The following is a 19,180-nucleotide window of genomic DNA, read 5'->3' on the forward strand; positions in this document are numbered from 1 at the left end:
GGGAGGACCTGAGGAATGTCTACCTGTATTTCATTGACTATGCAATAGTGTTTGACTCTGTGGACCACAAAAAACTGTGGTTAACTCTGAGAATACTGGGAATCCCAGAACACTTGATCATGCTTATGCAAAAACTGTATTTGGACCAGGAGGCAGTTGTCAGAACAGAGCAAGGAAAAAATGCATGAATCAAAATTGGGAAGGGTGTATACCAGGGATGTGTCATATCTCCATACCTTTTCAATCTATATGCAGAACAGATTATCCAGGAGGCTGGGCTCTATGAGGAGAAATATGGCATTAGGATTGGAAGAAGACTCATCAACAATCTGCGGTATTCAGATAACACAACCCTGCTTGCTGAAACTGAGGAGAACCTGAAGTGCTTGCTACAGAAGGTCAAGGACTGCAGCCTTCAATATGAATTGAAGCTCAATATCAAGAAGGAAAAAAAATAAGATTCTCACCACTGGGCCTATTGGCAGTATCCTGATGGATGGTGGAGCGATTGAGATTTTAAGCAGATTTATTTTGCTTGGCTCCACAATCAACACTCTTGGCATCCACAGCCAGAGAATACATATTGCATTGGAAAAGTCTGCTGTCAGAGACCTCTCCAAAGTAGTGAAGAGCAATGATGTCAGTCTGGAGACTAAGGTGTGCCTGATACAGGCCATGATATCACTTGCAATCACTTGCTATGCATCAGAGATCTGGACAATAACTAGAGATCATAAAAGGAGAAATTGAAGCCTTTGAGTTGTGGAGTTGGAGAAGACTGTTGAATATGCCATGGACTGCTAAGAGAACAAACAGGTTCATCTTGGAGAGGGTGCTTCCTGGAGGCAAGGATTCTGAAGCTTCGTCTGATATACTTTGGACATGTTGCAAGGAGGGACCAGTCCTTGGAGAGGGACGTTATACTTGGAAGGGTGGGGGGACAGTGCAGGAGAAGAAGACCCTTGATGAGATGGATTGATTCAGTGACTGGGGCAATGGGGGTAGGTGTGTCAGAGACAATAACACTGGCACAGGATAGAACAGGATTTAAGGCAGTCGTACATAGGGTCACTATGAGTCACAGGCAACTTGATGGCACATAACAATAACAACAACATCTATGGTCAACTGATATTTGACAAGAAAATAAAACACATCAAATGGGGAATTGGCAACCTCTCTAACAAATGTGCTGGCAAAACTGGACAGCTACCTGCAGAAAGTTCAAACAGGATTCATCTTACACCATACACAGAAATCACCTCATGGTGGATCAGAGTCCTGGGAGGAAAGCCCAAATCATAAAGTTCATAAGAGATAAACTGGAGCCAAGGTTAGAAGCCTTAGTTTACAGTAAAAAGATTGCCGGATACAGCCAGAAATGTACAATCTAAAGAGGGTAAAATTGATTAATGGGACCTTCTAAAGATTAAATCACTGTGCACATCAAAACCTTTTTCCAACAGGATGAAAAGAAATGCTACTGACTAGGAACAAATATTTTGCAATACCATCTCTGACAAGAGTCTCATAATGAAAGCTTACAGAATAATCCTGGGACTCTGCAAGAGAAAAGACTGATAACCCAATCACAGAATTGGCAAGAGACATGGAAAGACTTTTCACATAGGAAGATAATTCAAATGACCAACAGAAACATGAAGAAACGTTCAAAATCACTGGCAATAAGAGAGCTGCAAATCAAAACCACAATGAGACACCATCTCACTCCTGTAGCAGTGGCAAAGTTTAATAGGACAGCAAGTAACAAACGTTGGAGAGGATGTGCCGAGATAAGATTACTTACACATTGTTGGTACAACCCCTCTTGAAGGCAATTTGGGACTACCTCAAAATCCTGAACACAGAAATTCCATGTGACCCAGCTATTCCACTGCTTGGAATATACCCCGAAAAAGTTAAAACTGAGGTACAAATGGACTTGTACACCAGTGTTCATAGGGGTGTTATTCACCACCACAAGAAACAGCCCAGGTGTCCAACCACAATTGAATGGATTGAGAAATTGTGGTACATTCACACAATGGAATATTACGCAGCACACAGGAGCAATGATTTTGTAAATTATTACCTAACTTTGGAGGGACTGGAAAGCATTACGCTGAGTGAACAAACTCAGTCCCATAAGGACAAATACTGTATAAAACCATTATTACAGAAAGAGTATGAGGATCCGAGGAGGGAGGACCAGAGGGTGAAGATGTGTGGCAGTGGGTGGAGATTAATCATCGGGTCACACAATTTGATGGGGGGGTTATATGAGGGAAATGGGAAGGATATAATATGAAAAACAATGTATTTAATATTGTAAATAAATTATTACAAAAAGTAATGTAAAATGGCATGTATATTCAATGATTGTATTCATACAATGTACATGAACACGAATTTCTAACCAGATTTTGACTGGCTGATTAAAGATGAGGGCAAAGGCTATCAAGCCTTAAACAAATCCCAGCAACTAGACAGAATGGAGTGTGTCATAAAATAGGAAGCGATATAACTTGGTTGAGAAGACTTGTGAGAGGACTGCGACGTTAGGGCTGCCATAAGCACAGCAGATCTTTATCCTGTTCTCTCAGCAGTGAGGTTCTCAGTCGAAAACTCTGATTTAAGTACTGATAGGACCCAGATTTTTCTTGGGAAAAATTATTCTCATTTAACATAAAAGATAACTTAGGAGATTGGCAGACATACAATAAAGCAACAAGCCAGACATCTCCAGCTTCCTTGAGAGATAGAAATGGGAGTTTGGGTTAAAATGGCTGAAATGAGGTCAGAGCAAATGATCCAGACTCTAGAAACACTAGGCAGGAAAGTTAATAGAAGTTAAAAGCTCACTGGAAGTAAAGGTGAGTGAAATGTATTTCTAAGTGTGGGGATGATTGCATCCTGTTGAGTTGTTAACAGGAAAAGGGAAGGTGGAAATTGGGAATTGGAACATATTTTATGCTTAGTGATGTTGGTGTTGGTTGCTGTTATGCTGGCTCTGAGTTACGGTACTTTGCGGACAACACAAGAAAGTATCATCCTTCTTGGCCATCCATCTTCATGAGCGTCAGCTTGCTTGAGGACATCAGGCATGTGAGGAACCGAGCCTGTGAGCATGCTGTGCTGACAAGTGGCTCCTCAGTGGAATTTGGTCTCCAGAAAGGATCAATACAGGACTAAGAGACAGGCAGTGGGGCCAAGAAGACTGGCCTGTGTCCTACCCAGACCAAGACTATGTCATGTACTGGCAAGAATGGATGCCGATTCCTGTAGTTCAGATGAAACTTGGAAAAGAGATACAAAGTAAGGCAGAATCTGAAAGATAATGGAGAAGCACTTTCTGGAAGCACTGGATCTTGAAGGGCCTGGAGCTCTGGTGAGAGAACATTCTTTCCAGCAGGAGAAAGTGAACTAGCTGATCCCAAGGCATCCGGGGTCAGTGCAGTACCAGGAAGAAGATGCCGTTTATAAACAGAGCACCACGGTGTCTGGTGAGAAACTACTGGAAGGGGACCTGTGCAGACAGTGAAGAGTGGTAGTTTCTGAGTGGACTTGTATGGGGCTGCTGGACGTCGAAGCAACTGTCAGGACCACAGCCACATCCAGGAAAGCTGGGAGGTTTAAGCATTTACATCATTCCACTTAATAGGATTTACGTGTAACGACAGGGAGCTGCCAGAAAATGAGCCAGTTTAAGAGGAGGATGCGGAGGGATGTTACTGCTTATGTCAGATAGATCTTGGCTGTAAGCAGAGAATGCCAGAAAGATTTTCTCTCTCTCTCCTTAACTATGCAATCGTGAGGATCATAAACATTATGAATGACATTGCAAAGAATGAGAATTTTAAAACATTTAATTGTGCCCATGCAAAACCTGTATTTAGACCAGGAGGCAGTTGTTTGAACAAAATAACTGAGTATTGTTCCGTTAAAATCAGGAAAGGTATACATCAGTTGTGTATCTTTTTACCATACTTTTCCAGTATGTGTGCTGAGCAAATAATCTAAGAAGACAGGATTAAGGTTAAGAAGTTCTTGTGACCTAGTGGTAAGATTCGGTGCTGCAATCCTAAAGGTAGGGGTTTCTAATCCACCAGCTGTTCCATGAGAGAAGGAGGGGTAATCTCTTCCTGTGCAGTTACTGCCTCTGAAAACCTGCTCGAGGGCTAGCTACGGATCACTTCCAACTACATGGCAAAATGCAATGCTGAGCAGATATTATAAGAAGCTAGATGAATGAAGAAGAGTGTCGCTTCAGGGCTGAAGGAACTCACTAGCAACCACACGACACAGATTTGCTTGCTAAAAGTGAAGAGAACTTGAAGCGATTACCGATGAAGACCGAAGGCCACAGTCATCAGTTTACATTACATCTCAACAGATAATGAACATTCTCACAACTGAACCAATAAGGAGCATCTCTCTGAGTAGTAAATTGAGGAAAAGGTAGAACTTGACAAGGTTTTCACTTTGTTGGGCTCCACAATCAATATCCATGCAAACAACAGCCAAGAAATCAAACAACATTTGCATTGGACATATCTTCTGCAAGAGGCCTCTTTAAAGTATTAAACAAGTAAAGATACCACTTAGAAGACTAAACTGCACTTGACTCAAGCTGCGGTATTTTCAGTAGCAGTATATGTATGTGAAGGTTATGTGATGAATAAGGAATCCCAAAGAAGAATTGATGCCTTTTAATTACATACTGGAAAAGAATATTAAATACATGATGGACTGTCAAAAGAATGAATAAATCTGACTTGAAAGAACCTCAGCCAGAATGTTCCTTAAAAGTGAGAGTGGCAAGACTTGTCTCGTATACCAGGACGGGACAGTTCCTGAAGGAGATCATCACGCTTGGGAGAGAGTTAGCAAAGAGAGGAAGACCTTCACGGAGAAACATGGTACAGTGAATGCAGCAACGGCTCAAGCATGGCAAAAATTATCAGGCTGGCATAGCACTGGGTGGTGTTTTGTTCTGTTGTACGTGAAACCAATATGTACAAGCATCTACATAAACAACATTTATTAACGGTGACCAACCTGAAATATGCTCCTGGTGGTTTTAATGGTTCATGTCCTGTAGACTTGCCTTCCATAGTGGAGGCCAGGGTTTGATTCTCAGCTACTATAACTTAAGGCCACCTGGAGGTCAGCATGTTGCTGTGATACTGGGCAATTTTTAGCAGAGCTGTGCTAAGATTGGGAAGAAAGACCTGACAATACACTTTCAACAGCCAGCAAATGGAAACTCCCGACAGTGTGAGAACCAAACATGGGGATGGTGCAGGACAGGCAGTTCTTGCTCCAGTGAGCATGGGCTGCAGTGGAAGCAGCAGGAAAGCAGCCAACAGCCAACGATGGTGTTTTGAAAATCTAGCTCCAGAATGGGAGTCTCTTTTAGAAGTAGCTCGACCAACTTAATGAATCACAGATGAGTCATTATACCAGGAAGCATAATATCGAGGCCACATTCCAACAGAAGTTTGTTCATGATTGCTTAGCTTTGGTGGTTACGTTTTGCCCAACATCACTCTCCCAGTTGGAGAAGCCGCGATGTTGAATCATTCCCTTGTGTGGTTTCCTGGGAGACTACACATGGCAGTGGGTTTTCACAGATCCATGGGACTGACATTTAACAATGTTTTTGTAATTAGACAGGAATCTGAATTTGCAAACAAAGTGGAGAAGTGTTTGGAGCAGTTGTGACGGAGTGTGCACCTCAGCTGGTGCGTACATGTGCCTTCTTCCTGTGGAATCATCTAGTCAACAAGTGTAGACGTGTTCTCCTGAGTGTGAAACATCCCAGACAAGGAATGCCAAAGTGACTCCTAGTGTTGAGCAAGCTTACACTTTCCCAGCAGGCACTCTGTAAGCATCTTATTTCTAGGATCTTCAAAAGTGAATGAAAGGCTTGATTTTGCAATATTTTATAAAAAAAAAAGGCTAAGATTCTTCAGGGGTTTTTTCCTTCTTTTTTTTTTTTTTTGTTGTTGTCTTAAAAAATACTTGGAAACCTTATATGGGCAAAAATAAAACCCAACAAGGTGCCATTGTGTTAGGTGAATTTTCCCAGTAGATGTTAGTAAGCAACAGGCTTACTAACCCAAAAGAGTTTAAAAGGAGAGAAATTCTGGATGGTGCAATGGGTGGATGAGCTTAAGACTACTAATGGAAAGGGTGAAGGTTCAGAATAAAGGTCTGACTTGTCCCTATAAGTTTGATTATAAACCTACTTCCAATGAATCAGTCATTGAAAATCCTAGAAAGCACAGTTCTCCTCAGACACATATAAAGTCAACAATTGCTAAGTTTAAAAGAAACCTGGGCTTCCAGCATCATCACTGAATGTGTCCTCTATTACTCAGAATTACACCAAGTACTTACATGAATCACACGTTTCACAACATTTCTCTGATTTTCTGGATTATTAAACATGGAGAAAAGTATAAAAGTTCTCTGACTGTATTTCATATTATTCTTAGAGGAATAATTGAGACCCATATCAGAAGTTCTTTATGTAAAATCACTGTAGTTCCTTCTAAAATGGTTATTATCACTGTGTGAATGTATGCATTTTTTTTCCGGGAAGAAGGCCTGTAGGTATCTGTCAGATAGCTAGAAAATTCCATAGTTGTAATTACATTTTTCTGTCTTATGTATCCTACCAAAGTTCTGGGTAGCACTTTGGAGATTATGATGACCTTTTCCAAAAGAAAAAGAAAAAAAATAGTTCTAGTCAGTACTAAGAGTGGGATTCCATGTAGTTGTTGCATCTGTACCATTATACTTCCCACATCAAGCTGGTTATTAACCCTGTTAGAGAGGGCACAGAAGCTCAGACAGTTCACTGTTGTTGTTGTTGTTGTTGTTGTTAGGTGTTGTCGGGTCAAGTACGACTATGAGCAAAAGACCTGAATCCTGTTCTATCCTGTGCCATCCTCACATTTCCTGACACACAGAAACCCATTGCAGCTGTCACCATGTCAATCCGCCTCGCTGAGGGTCTTCCTGTCCTTCATCTACCCTCCATCCTTCCCAGCATTATGTCCTTCTCCAAGGAACATGTGAGCTGAAACCTCATCATTCCCGTTTCCAAAGAACTCTCCAGCTTCACCCTGTCCAAGACATATCTGTTCATTCTCGTTGCCATTCATGGGTTCAATGCTCTTCTCCAATATCATAGCTCAAAGGCATCATTTTTCCTTCTATCAAGCTCATTCATTGTCCAGATCTCAGATACATAGCAAGTAATTGGAAAAAAAAAAATGGCCTGATTCAGATGCACCTTGGTCCTCAAAGTGACATCATTACTCCTCAATAATCTGGAAAGATCCCTAACTGCAGATTTTCCCATTTCAATGTGTTTCCTTATTTCCTGACTGCTGTTACCAAGGATGTTAATTTTGGATACAAGCAAGATGAAGCTGTTGACAGTTTCAATTTCCTCTTCATCCATCATGACAGTGCTTATTAGTCCAGTGGTAAGAATCTTTGTTTTCTTGATATTGAGATGCAATCCATACTGAAGGCTACATTCCATGATCTTCTGTAGCAAATGTTTCAAATCATCTTCACTTTCAGCAAGCAGGTTGTGTCATCTGAATACTGCTGGTTATTGTGGAGTCTCCATCCAATTCTGACACCATACTCCTTTTCATAAAGTCCAGCTTCTTGGATAATTTGTTCAGCATATAGATTGAATAGGTATGGAGAGAAACTACAATCTTGACACACTCCCTTCTCAATTTTAAACCATACAGTGTTCCGCTGCTCTGTACACACAACAGCCTCCTAGTCCAGATATAGGTAGGTCCCTCTTGAGCACAATTAAGTGCTCTGGGATTCTGATTCTTCTCAATGTCAACCACGACTTGCTATGATTCATCACACAATCAAATTGTTGTTGTTGTTATTGTGTGCCATTGGGTTGCTTGCGACTCATAGTGACCCTATGTACAAGAGCTCTAAATGCCATTCTATCCTGTGCCAACCTCGCCATCTCAAATGCACTTATTCCCACTGCTCTAGTCACAGAATCAATCCATCTCATTGAAGGTCTTCCTCTCCTTCACCGACCTTCCACTCTGCCAAACATGATGTCCCTCTCCAAGGACCAGTCCCTCCTTGCAACATGCCCAAAGTATGTCAGATGAAGCGTCATAATCCTTAACTCCAAGGAGCATTCTGGCTTCACCCTCTCCAGGACAAACCTGTTTGTTCTCCTAGCAGTTCATGGTATATTCAACACTCGTCTCCAGCACCACAGCTCAAAGGCATCAATTCTCCTTCTAACAACCCTATTCACTGTCCAACTCTCTGATGCATAGCACGTAATTGTGAAGATTATAGCCCGGATCAGCACACTTTAGTCTCCAGTCTGACGTCATTGCTCTTCAGAGGTCCCTCACAGCTTACTTTCCCAATGCAATTCATCTCTTGATTTCCTGGCTGCTGTTACCAAAAGTGTTGATTGTGGAGCCAAGTAAACTAAAACTGTTAACTATCTCATTTTCTTCACCATCCATACTGATGCTGCCAATTGGCTCAGTGGTGAGAATCTTTGTTTTCTTGATGTTGAGCTTCAGTCCATATAGGAGGCTGCAGTCCTTGACCTTCTGCAGCAAGTACTTCAGGTCCTCCTCCGTTTCAGCAGACAGGGTTGTGTCATCTGCATAACGCAGGTTGTTGATGATTCTTCCACCAATCCTGATGCCACATTCCTCTTCGTATAGCCCAACATCTCGGATATCTGTTCTGCATACAGATTCAATCAAATGCCTTCGCATAATCAATAAAGCAAAATAGACATCCTTCTCGTATTCTTCACTTTCAGCCGGGATCCATCTGACATCAGCAATGATATTCCTGGTGTCATGGTCTCTTCTAAATCCTGCTTGAACTTCTGGCAGTTACCTATCTATTTAATGTTCCAGCCATTTTAAAATGATCTTCAGCAGTATTTTGTTTGCTTGTGATATTAATGATATTGTCGGATAGCTTCCACATTCAGTTGGACATTTCTTGGTAATGGGAACAAATATGCATCTTTTCCAATCCACTGGCCAGACAGCTGTCCTCCAAATTTCCTGGCATAGACTAGTGAGTGCACCCAAGTCTGCATCTGTTAATTGTCACAAGTCAATTGGTATCCCATCAATTTCTGGGCCCTTATTTTTTGCCAATGTCCTCAATGCAGCATCTAGTTCCTCCTTCGTTACTATTAGCTCCTGTTCATATGTTACGTCCTGAAATTTTTCAGTGTCAATAAATTCTTTCTGGTAAAATGATTCTGTGTATTCATGCCATCTTTTTTTTTAATGCTTTCCAAGTCATTCAACATATTGCCCATAGCATCTTTCAATATTGTGACATGAAACTTAAATTTGTTTTGTTTTGTTTTTTGTTTTTGAGCTTGGAAATGCAGCGTGAATTCTTCCCTTTTTATTCTCCAATTCCAGCTCTTTGCACATTCTATCATAATACTTTGCTTTGTCCTCCTGAGATGTCCTTTGAACTCTTGTGTTCAGGAGGTTCACTAAGTATATGAAAATTTAGCCTAGATTTTTATTTTGGTTCACTTCTCCTCTCAAGTCATGTGTTATGTCCCCAAAAATGTGGCCCTAAATATATATGTGGAAATCTTAACCTCTGCACCTGTGATCTTATTTGGAAACAGGAGTTTCTCTGTGATGTTATATCAGAATAAGGTGGATCCTAATCCTTAACACATCTGAGAGATGTAAAAAATAGCTGAGATGTTGTAAAGTCCTATCATGCCAACTATGACCCATAGCAACCCTATGCAAAACAGGTCAAAACCTTGCCCTGTTCTGTGCCAAGTAATATCTGTCAAGTCCAAGTCCATTACAGCAGTCACTATACCAGTGTGATGAGTAATACCTAAAAAGGGCAGACAGATACCAAGGAATCAAGAAGTGAGTTAAATGAGTCAATAACCCTCCTTCAGAGGCAGAGGCATAGATGGAGAGTCTTTCCCTAGAGTCAGTGTCTTCAATTCAAATCCTTAGCATCCTAAACTGTGAGAATATAATTTTCTCATTTGTAAGGTCACTATATTGAAGGCCTAGGAAGCTTGGATAGTATAATCCATAGAGAATCTGGCTGCTAATTCCAAAGCTGCACATCTTTGGTGATTCAAATCCACCAGGAGATTCCCAGAAGAAAGATGGGAGGTCTCTTTTCATTGTAATTTACAACCTTGGAAACCTCATTGAGGGATGCTGCCATGAATTGGAATCAACTCAGTGGCGGTGAATGAGTGAGTAAATGACTGATGTCCAAGGCATAGTTCTAAGTAATTTGCAAGCTGTGACAATTTGATAGGAGACAGAATGTAACAATCTTACAAATGATTTCCTTTAATCTGTGGGAAATTTCATCCCATATCACTTCTCTAAACTAGAATAAAACTAGGCATCATTGTACAAGAACCAAGCGATGGAGTATATAGCACTGTTGCCGTATACTCATCTGCTAATCTGTCCTGCTGTGGTGACTTGATTATGTCCGTGATGCTGGAAACTGTGCTACAGAAGCAAGATTACCCATGATGGTAAGTTTTAGATGGAGCTTCTAGATTAAGGAGGAGAATGTGTGTACTGTATTGAAACAGATGAGGGAAAGGACAGATTGGAGGTAGTATATGATTGAGTATTATGGTTAGCACAAGAGTCCAGAGTTGGGGTTGCATGGAGAAGTGTACTCAGGATGGGGGGATAGGAATGGGGGAATTGTGTACTAATGAAGGAATTTTTTTTCCTTATTCTTTTCGGAGAGAGGAGCAAACTGGTGGGGAGGGGTGGGCAGGGAAAAAAATATGGCAGTGAATGAATGGAAATCCAAAGCCTCTGTAAATGTCTATTAAAAGTAATAAAAAAAGAAAAAGAAAAAACAGGAGAATGTGACAATCTACATCTGAAAGGCAGAAAAAATGGCCAATTAAAAGCTTAAGAAGACTTTGTCATTGAGTCTCCCTGACTACAACATATAGAGAAGGCTTAGAATTTCTTATGCCCAAAGGGAAAAGGAATTTATCAGCCCTGGTTCCAGAGAACAACAGTTATCCCACTTCAGGCCCTCAGGCCAAAAGGGGAGCAACAATATATACGTCCTTCACATAACAACACCCTCCCCTAATACACTTAATACAGCCTGACATCTACCAAGAAAAGAGTCACATAATATCAAGAAAACAGCAAGCTGTCTCAAAGATGACAAAAACCAAAATATTCCTTCTCCTAAAAAAAACAAACTCAATGAATATCCCAGATGTAGAGAATCAGAAGAAACATATTAACATGGAGTTATTTGAACAGCTACAGAAGAAGGTGCAAATGATGGAAGAAACAATGGAAGCCATTAAAAAAGTGAATACTGCAGAGACAGGGAGCCAGAAGAAATATATCAATCAGGAGCAATTTGAACAACTATGTAAGAAAATGCAAAAGAAAAAGAAAGAAGAAAGAATTGTAACTATACGTAAAGAAGAACAAGAACTTTAAAAAAATTATCACAAGACAGTGAGGGTACAGCCAAAACATTCCTGGAAATAATATAAAATGCATGAAAATGCTATCCAGATTGAAATGGCAGGAGTGTCCAACATGCTGAAGGTACCAAAAAGTGGAACAGAAGGGATGGAATAGTGAGTCAGTGAGCTGGAAGACAAGAGCCTCACTGGAAACATACTAGAAGAAAAATCAGAGATGAGACATAACATTAAAAAAATGAAGAAAAGATTAGAGTCATGTGGGATGACATCAAAAGGAACAGCATACATATAATTAGAATTCCAGAACATGAAGAGGAAATCACTGAGAAAATTGTGGGAGAAGTACTAGAAGAAAACATCCCAGTATTACGAAGAATGGAGAAATCCACATCCATGAAGCTCAGTGAACAACAAATAGACTAGATAAAAAGAAAAACATCAAGACTTATAATGGTCAAATTCTCCAAATTAAAAAAAATTTAGAATACTAAAAGCAATGTGAGAAAAGCGAAGAGTCATCTATAAAGGGGAAACAATTAGATCAAGTACAGATTTCTCAGGAGAAACGATATGAGCTTGAAGACAATGTGATAGCATATAAGAAAGTGGAAAGAAAACAATTGCCAGCTGAGGATCCTGTACACAGCAAAGTTGTTCATAAGGCGAAGTCAGGTTATTCACAGAAAAGAAGGAATTTAAGCAAAATGTGAAAACAAGACCAAAATTACAAGAAATTCTAAAGGAAGTCCTTCACACAGAGACAACAAAGCAATGTGGACATTACAAGAAAAAACACAAAAAGAAACACAGCAATTTGGCAAAGATAAAATCTGTCCTGCCAATAACCACACTTAATGTGAATGGATGAAACTTACCAATTAAGGGGGGTTGGGGGGAAGTAGCAGAAAGGTTTAAAAAAGGAAAAGAAATTCCATCAATATGTTGTCTACAAGAGATGCATCTAAGAAATGAAGGAAAAGATAGACCAGAAATCAAAAGCTGAAAATAAAATATACAAAGCAAATGGCACCACCAAAAAAAGCAAAAGTAGCAATATGAATCTCTGATAAAATAGACTTTAGGATGGAAACCGCCATAAAAAAAAAAAATAAGGAAGGGTGCTATATAATGATTAAAGGCATAGTAGATCAAGAAGACATAACCTTGGTCAACATCTATGTACCAAGTGAAGACCTGAAAAATATATAAAATAATGGTTAACAGAATGGAAGAAAGAAATAGCTAGCACCACAATTTTGGTAGAGGAATTAACACACCATTATCACCAAGGAATAGGTCAACTCAAAAGAAATTTACCAAAGATGCAGAAGATCTAAACTATACATTCCACCAACTTGATCTTGTGGAAATAATCCAAATACTGCACCCAACTAAAACTTAATTCATTTTCTTCTCAAGTACACATAGTACATTCTCCAGAATTGGTTCTATTAGGACACAAAGCAAAACTCAACAAATTAAAAAACATAAAAAAAAATACAGCATATCTTCTCAGACTACAAAATCATAAAACTACTATTTAAACACATATTGAGTAAAACTTATAAAACCACCCATGTGGAAGCTATATTATACCCTGCTAGAACATGTCTGGGTTATAGAAGAAATAAAGACTGAAATTTAAAAATTCCTTGAAAAAATGAAAATACAACATACCCAAATCTCTGGGATACAGCTAAGGCAGCCCTCCGGGGGCAGCTGATAAAAATAGGCAAACACATTAAAAAGGAAGAAAGAAGAAAAATTAATGATCTAACTCAACAACTCCATCAAATAGAGAAAGAACAACAATCTAATCACACATCCTCTAAAAGAAAGGAAATTATAAGAGCAAGAGCTAAAATCAATGAGATAGAAAACAGAAAAATAACTGAAATCATCATCAACACCAGAAACTGTTTTTAAAAAAAGTAAAAAAAAAAAATTTGACAAACCATTGGATATTAAAAAAAGAAAAAAGGGAGAGAGGTCACAGATAACTCAATAAGAAAGATAGAGGCCACATCACAACAGAACCAGATGAAATTAAATCAATAATATCAGAATATTATGAAAAGTAATACTATGATATAGAAATCTAGTATGAGAAGAATGGGAATCCCAGAACACTTGATCGTACTAATGTGAAACCTATACTTGGATCAAGAGGCAGTCATCAGAACAGAGGAAGGAAACACTGCATGGTTCAAAATCGGGAAGGGTGTACACCAGGGATGTGTCTTCTCTCCATACCTTTTCAACCTGTATGCAGAGCAGATCAACCGGAGGCTGGGCTCTATGAGGAGAAATGCGGATCAGGATAGGTGGAAGATCTATCAACAATCTGTGTTATTCAGATGACACAACTCTGCTTGCTGAAACTGAGGAGGACCTGAAGTGCTTGCTGCAGAGGGTCAAGGACTGCAGCCTCCAATATGGATTGAGGCTCAGTGTCAAGAAGACAAAGATTCTCACCACTGGACCAATTGGCAGCATCAGGATGGATGGTGAAGAGATTGAGATTGTTCACAACTTTAATCTTCTTGGCTCCATAAATCAACACTCTTGGCACCAGCATTCAGGAAATTAAAAGACGCATTGCCATGGGAAAGTCTGCTGTCAGGGACCTCTCTAAAGTACTGAAAAGCAACAGTGTGTCTCTAGAGACTAAGGTGCGTCTGGTACAGGCCATGATCTTTGCAATCACTTGTTATGCGTCAGAGAGCTGGACAATTACCAGGGTGGATAAAGGGAGATCTGATGCTTTTGAGCTTTGGTGTTGGGGAAGAGTGCTGAGGGTAGCGTGGACTACTAAGAAAATAAACAGATTCATCCTAGAGAGGGTTAAACCAGGCTGCTCCTTGGAGGCAAGGATTCTGAGACTTCGTCTGACATACTTTGGTCATGTTATAAGGAAAGACCAGTCCTTGGAGAAGGACATCATGCTTGGGAGGATGGAGGGCAGGTGCAGGAGGAGAAAGCCCTCTGGGAAGTGGATTGATTCAGTGACTGGGGCAATCAGGATGAGTGTGTCGAAGACAATGAGATTGGCACCGGACAGAGCAGTTTAGAGCTGTTGTACATATGGTCTCTATGAGTTGCAAGCAATTCGACGGCACATAACAACAACAACAATAACAACAATATATGTAATCTGGAGGACAACTAATTGGCAAACTGGAAAAGGTCTGTATTTGTTCCCATGCCCAAAAAAAGGTGACCCAACAGGGTGTGGAAATTACTGAATTCATGCAAGTAAGATCCTGCTGAAAATTATCCAGATACGAGTAAAACATTAGCTGAGAACTGTCAGATGTGCAGTCTGGGTTTAGAAGATGCCGTGGCACTAGGGATATCATAGCCGATGTTAGTTAGATCTTGGCTGAAAGCAGAAAGCACAAGAGGAATGCCTATCTGTGTTTCATTGACTATGTAAAGGCACAACAAATTGTGGCTAACCTTGAGAAGAATGAGAATCCCAGAACACTTAATTGTGCTCATTTGAAACCAATACTTGGACCAGGAAGTAGTAGTTTGAACAAAGCAAGGAAACACATGGTTCAAGTTCAGGAAAAGTGTGCATCAAGGATGCATCTTATCTCCATACCTTTTCAATCCATATGCAGAACAGATCATTCAGGAGGCTGGACTCTATGATGAGGAATGTGCCATCAAGACTGGAGGAAGACTCATCAACAACCTGTATTATGCTGATGGCACAACCTTGCTTGCTGAAACTGAGGAGGATATGAGGTATTTACTGCAGAAAGTCAAGGACCGTAGTCCTCAATATGGATTGAAACTCAACATCAAGAAAGCAGATTCTCACCACTGGACTGATCAGTAGCTTCATAATGGATAGAGAAGAAATTGAGGTTGTTGATAACCTCAACTTGCTTGGTTCCACATTCAACATTCTTGGCACTAGCAGATAGGAATTCAAAAGACAAATTGCACTGGGAAAAATCTGCTGTCAGGGACCTTTCTAGAGTACTGAAGAACAATTATGTCAACCTGGAGATTAAGGTACACCTGATCCAGTCCATGGTCTTTGCAATTATTTACTATGCATCAGAGAGTTGGACAATAACTAAGGATGACAAAAGAAGAATTGATGCATTTCAGTTGTGCTGGAGGAATGTTGAACATACTGTGGACTGCAAGGAGAACAAACAGGTCTGTCTTAGAGAAGGTGAAACAAGGCTCCTCCCCTGAGGCAAAGATTTTGAGGCTCCATCTCACATACTATGGGCACATGACCAAGAGGGACAAATCCTTGGAGAGAGACATCATGCTTGGAAGGGTGGAGGGACAGTACAAGAAAGGAAGACCCAGGATGAGATGGACTGACTGACTGGAGAAATGGGATTAGGTCTGTTGGAGACAATGAGATTGGATCAGGACAGGGCAGATTTTACAGCTAGTGTACATAGGATTGCCATGAGTTGCATGCAACAACAACATACTCTGATAAATTTGAAAACCTAGAGGAAATGGGCAAATTCCTTGAAACTCATGGCCTATCCAGAGTAACACAGACAGGTATAGAGCACTTTAAAATTAAGCTGGTCATAAAAAAACTCACCCCCCCACACACAAACACAAAAATGCTGGTCCAAAAGGCTTCACAGCTGAATTCTACCAAACATTCAGAAAAGCTATAGCACAAATTCTAGCTAAATTACCCCCCCCCAAAAAAACAAAGAAAAACACAAAAAACATTCCTAGAGTGATTCTGTGAAGCAAGCATAATCCTAATGCTAAAACCAGGTAAACATAGTACCAAAGAAGAAAACTACAGGCCAATATATCTCATAAATATAGATTAAAAAAATCATTAACAAAATTCTGGCCAATACACCCCAGTATTATATTAAAAAAATAATGCATCATGGCCAAGTGACATTCATAATAGGTATGCAAGAATGGTTCAATGTAAGAAAAACAATGTAATTCATCATATTGCTGTTGTTATGTGCCATTGAATTGCTTGCAACTTAAAGCCACCTTATGTACAATAACTGAGCCTTGCTCTATTTTGAGCAGACTTCATCGTCTCTAACACACTTACCTCTATTATCTCTGTCACTGGATCAGGCACACATTCAATTCCTAGACTGACATCGTTACTCTTTAGTACACTGGAGGGGTCCCTGACAGCAAATCCCCAGTGAAATTTGTCTTTTGATTTCCTGGCTGCTGGTACCAACAGTGTTGATTTTGAAGCCAAGCATGAAGAAGCTGTTAACAATCTTAGTCTATACACTATCTATCATGATGCTGCAACTCAGCTCAATGATGAGAATCTTGGTTTTCTTGATGTTGAGCTTCAGTCCATATTGAATGCTAGAGTCCTTGACCTTCTGCACCAAATGCTTCTGGTCTTCATCTGTTTCAGCAAGCAAAGTTGTGTCACCTGCATAACACAGGTTGTTGATAGATCTTCCTCCAATCCTGATGCCACATTCCTCCTTATAGAGTCCAGCCTCCTGGATGATCTGTTCCACATATAGATTGAAAAGTTATGGAGATAGGATGTATAACTGGCATACACCTTTCCTGATTCTGAACCATACAGTATTTCCTTGCTCTGTTCTAACAACTGCTTCCCAATCCAAATACAGATTTCACATAAGCACAATCAAGTGTTCTGGGATTCCCATTCTTCTCAGAGTCAGCCACAGTTTGTCACGGCCACAAGAGCTCCCTTCATCACATTAACATAGCAAATAATAACAACCACATGGACCTAGCGCCTGATGCTCAAAAGGCCTTTGATTATATCCAACACCATTTCCTGATTAAAATATTCAGCAAAATAGGAATAAGGGAATTTCCTCAACATTGAAAAAAAAAATCTATGCAAATCAAAGAGTCAATGCCATTCTCAAAGAAGAAAGACTAAAAACATTCTGCTTGTGAACAGGGATCAGACAAGAATGTCCACTTTCACATATTCAATATTGTATTACAAATGCTTTCTAGAACAACACAGTAAGAGAAGGAAATGAGAGGCATCCAGATTTGCAAAGAGATTGTGAAACTGCTGTGATATGCAGGTGTTATGATAGTGTATGCAAAATACCCCAAGGACTCAACCAAAACCTGTTAGAGCTAGGAGACCAATTTGATAGACTGACAGGATACAAGGTCAATATTAAAAATTCACTGGGATTCCTCTACAGCAACAAACAAAATGCAGACGAAAATAAGAAAGAAATAGCACTTATAATAGCCAATCACAAATTGAGATACTTAAGAATAAGCCTAACTAGACACTCAAATACACAACCCTGCTTGCTGAAACTGAGGAGATCTTGAGGCATTTGTTGCAGAAGGTCAAGTACTGCTGTCTTCAACATGGATTGAATCTCGACATCAAGGAAACAATGATTCTCACAACTGGACCCATTGGTAGCATCATAATAGACAGTGAAGAGATTAAAATTGTTAACAGCTTCAGCTTGCTTGGCTTCACAATCAAAACTCTTGGTACTAGCAGGCAAGAAATCAAAAGATGAATTGCACAGGGGAAATCATTGTCAAGGACCCCTCCAGAGTATGGAAGAGCAATGATATCAGTCTAGAGATCAAGGTGTACCTGATCCAGGTTATGGTCTTCACAATTATTTGCTATTCACCAGACAATGACTAAGGATGATAGAAGAATTGATGCCTTTGAGTTGTGATACTGGAGAACACTATTGAATATACCATGGACTTCTAAGAGAACACACAGGTTCCTCCTGGAAAGGGTGAAAGGTTGCTCCTTGGAGGCAAGGATTCTGAAGCTCCATCTGACATACTTTGGACATGTTGCAAGGTGGGATCAGTCCTTGGAGAGGGGCGTCATGTTTGGGTTGGTGGAGGAACAACCTAAGTTAGGAAGGATACTAGATGAGATGGGTTCACTCAGTGACTGAGGTAATGAAGTAACTGTTGGAGACAATGAAATTGGCTCAAAATAGAGGAGGGTTCAGGGCTGTTTTACATAGAGTTACTGAGTCACAAATGACTCAATGGCACATAACAACAACAACAGAGACATAAAGGACTTTTACCAAAAAAAACTACAAAATATTTTTGTGAGAAACAATAGAAGACATAAATAAATGGGGGAATATTCCCTGTTCAAGGAGAAAAAGGCTCAGCATAGCGAAAATTATAATCCCCCAAAAACAATTTACATGTTTGACACAATCCCAATACAGATATCCAATTCATTTTTCAAAGAGACATTAAAGCAACTCTCAAGTTTATTTGGAAAGAGAACTCAAAGAAGCAAAGCACTTCTGGAAAACAAGAATGAAGTGGGAAGCATAGCACTCCCTCTTTTCAAAATCTACCACACAACTGTAATAACAAAAACAGCATGATATTGGCACAATGCAGGTACATAGACCAATGGAACAGAATCAAGAACCCAGTAATTAATCCATCTATTTATGGTCAATATCTATATTGACCATTCCAAAGAAGGGTGACCCAAGAGAGTGTGGAAACTATAGAACCATATCATTGATTTCACATGCAAGCAAGATTCTACTGAAGATTATCCAAAAATGACTGGAACAGTACATCAGCAGAGAACTGCCAGAAGTCCAGGCTGGGTTTAGTAGGGGTTGTGGTACTAGGGATATTGTAGCTAAT

Source organism: Elephantulus edwardii, unplaced genomic scaffold (genome assembly GCF_000299155.1).
Source record: "Elephantulus edwardii isolate Elephantulus edwardi_28Jun2011 unplaced genomic scaffold, EleEdw1.0 scaffold00024, whole genome shotgun sequence".
NCBI lineage: Eukaryota > Metazoa > Chordata > Mammalia > Macroscelidea > Macroscelididae > Elephantulus > Elephantulus edwardii.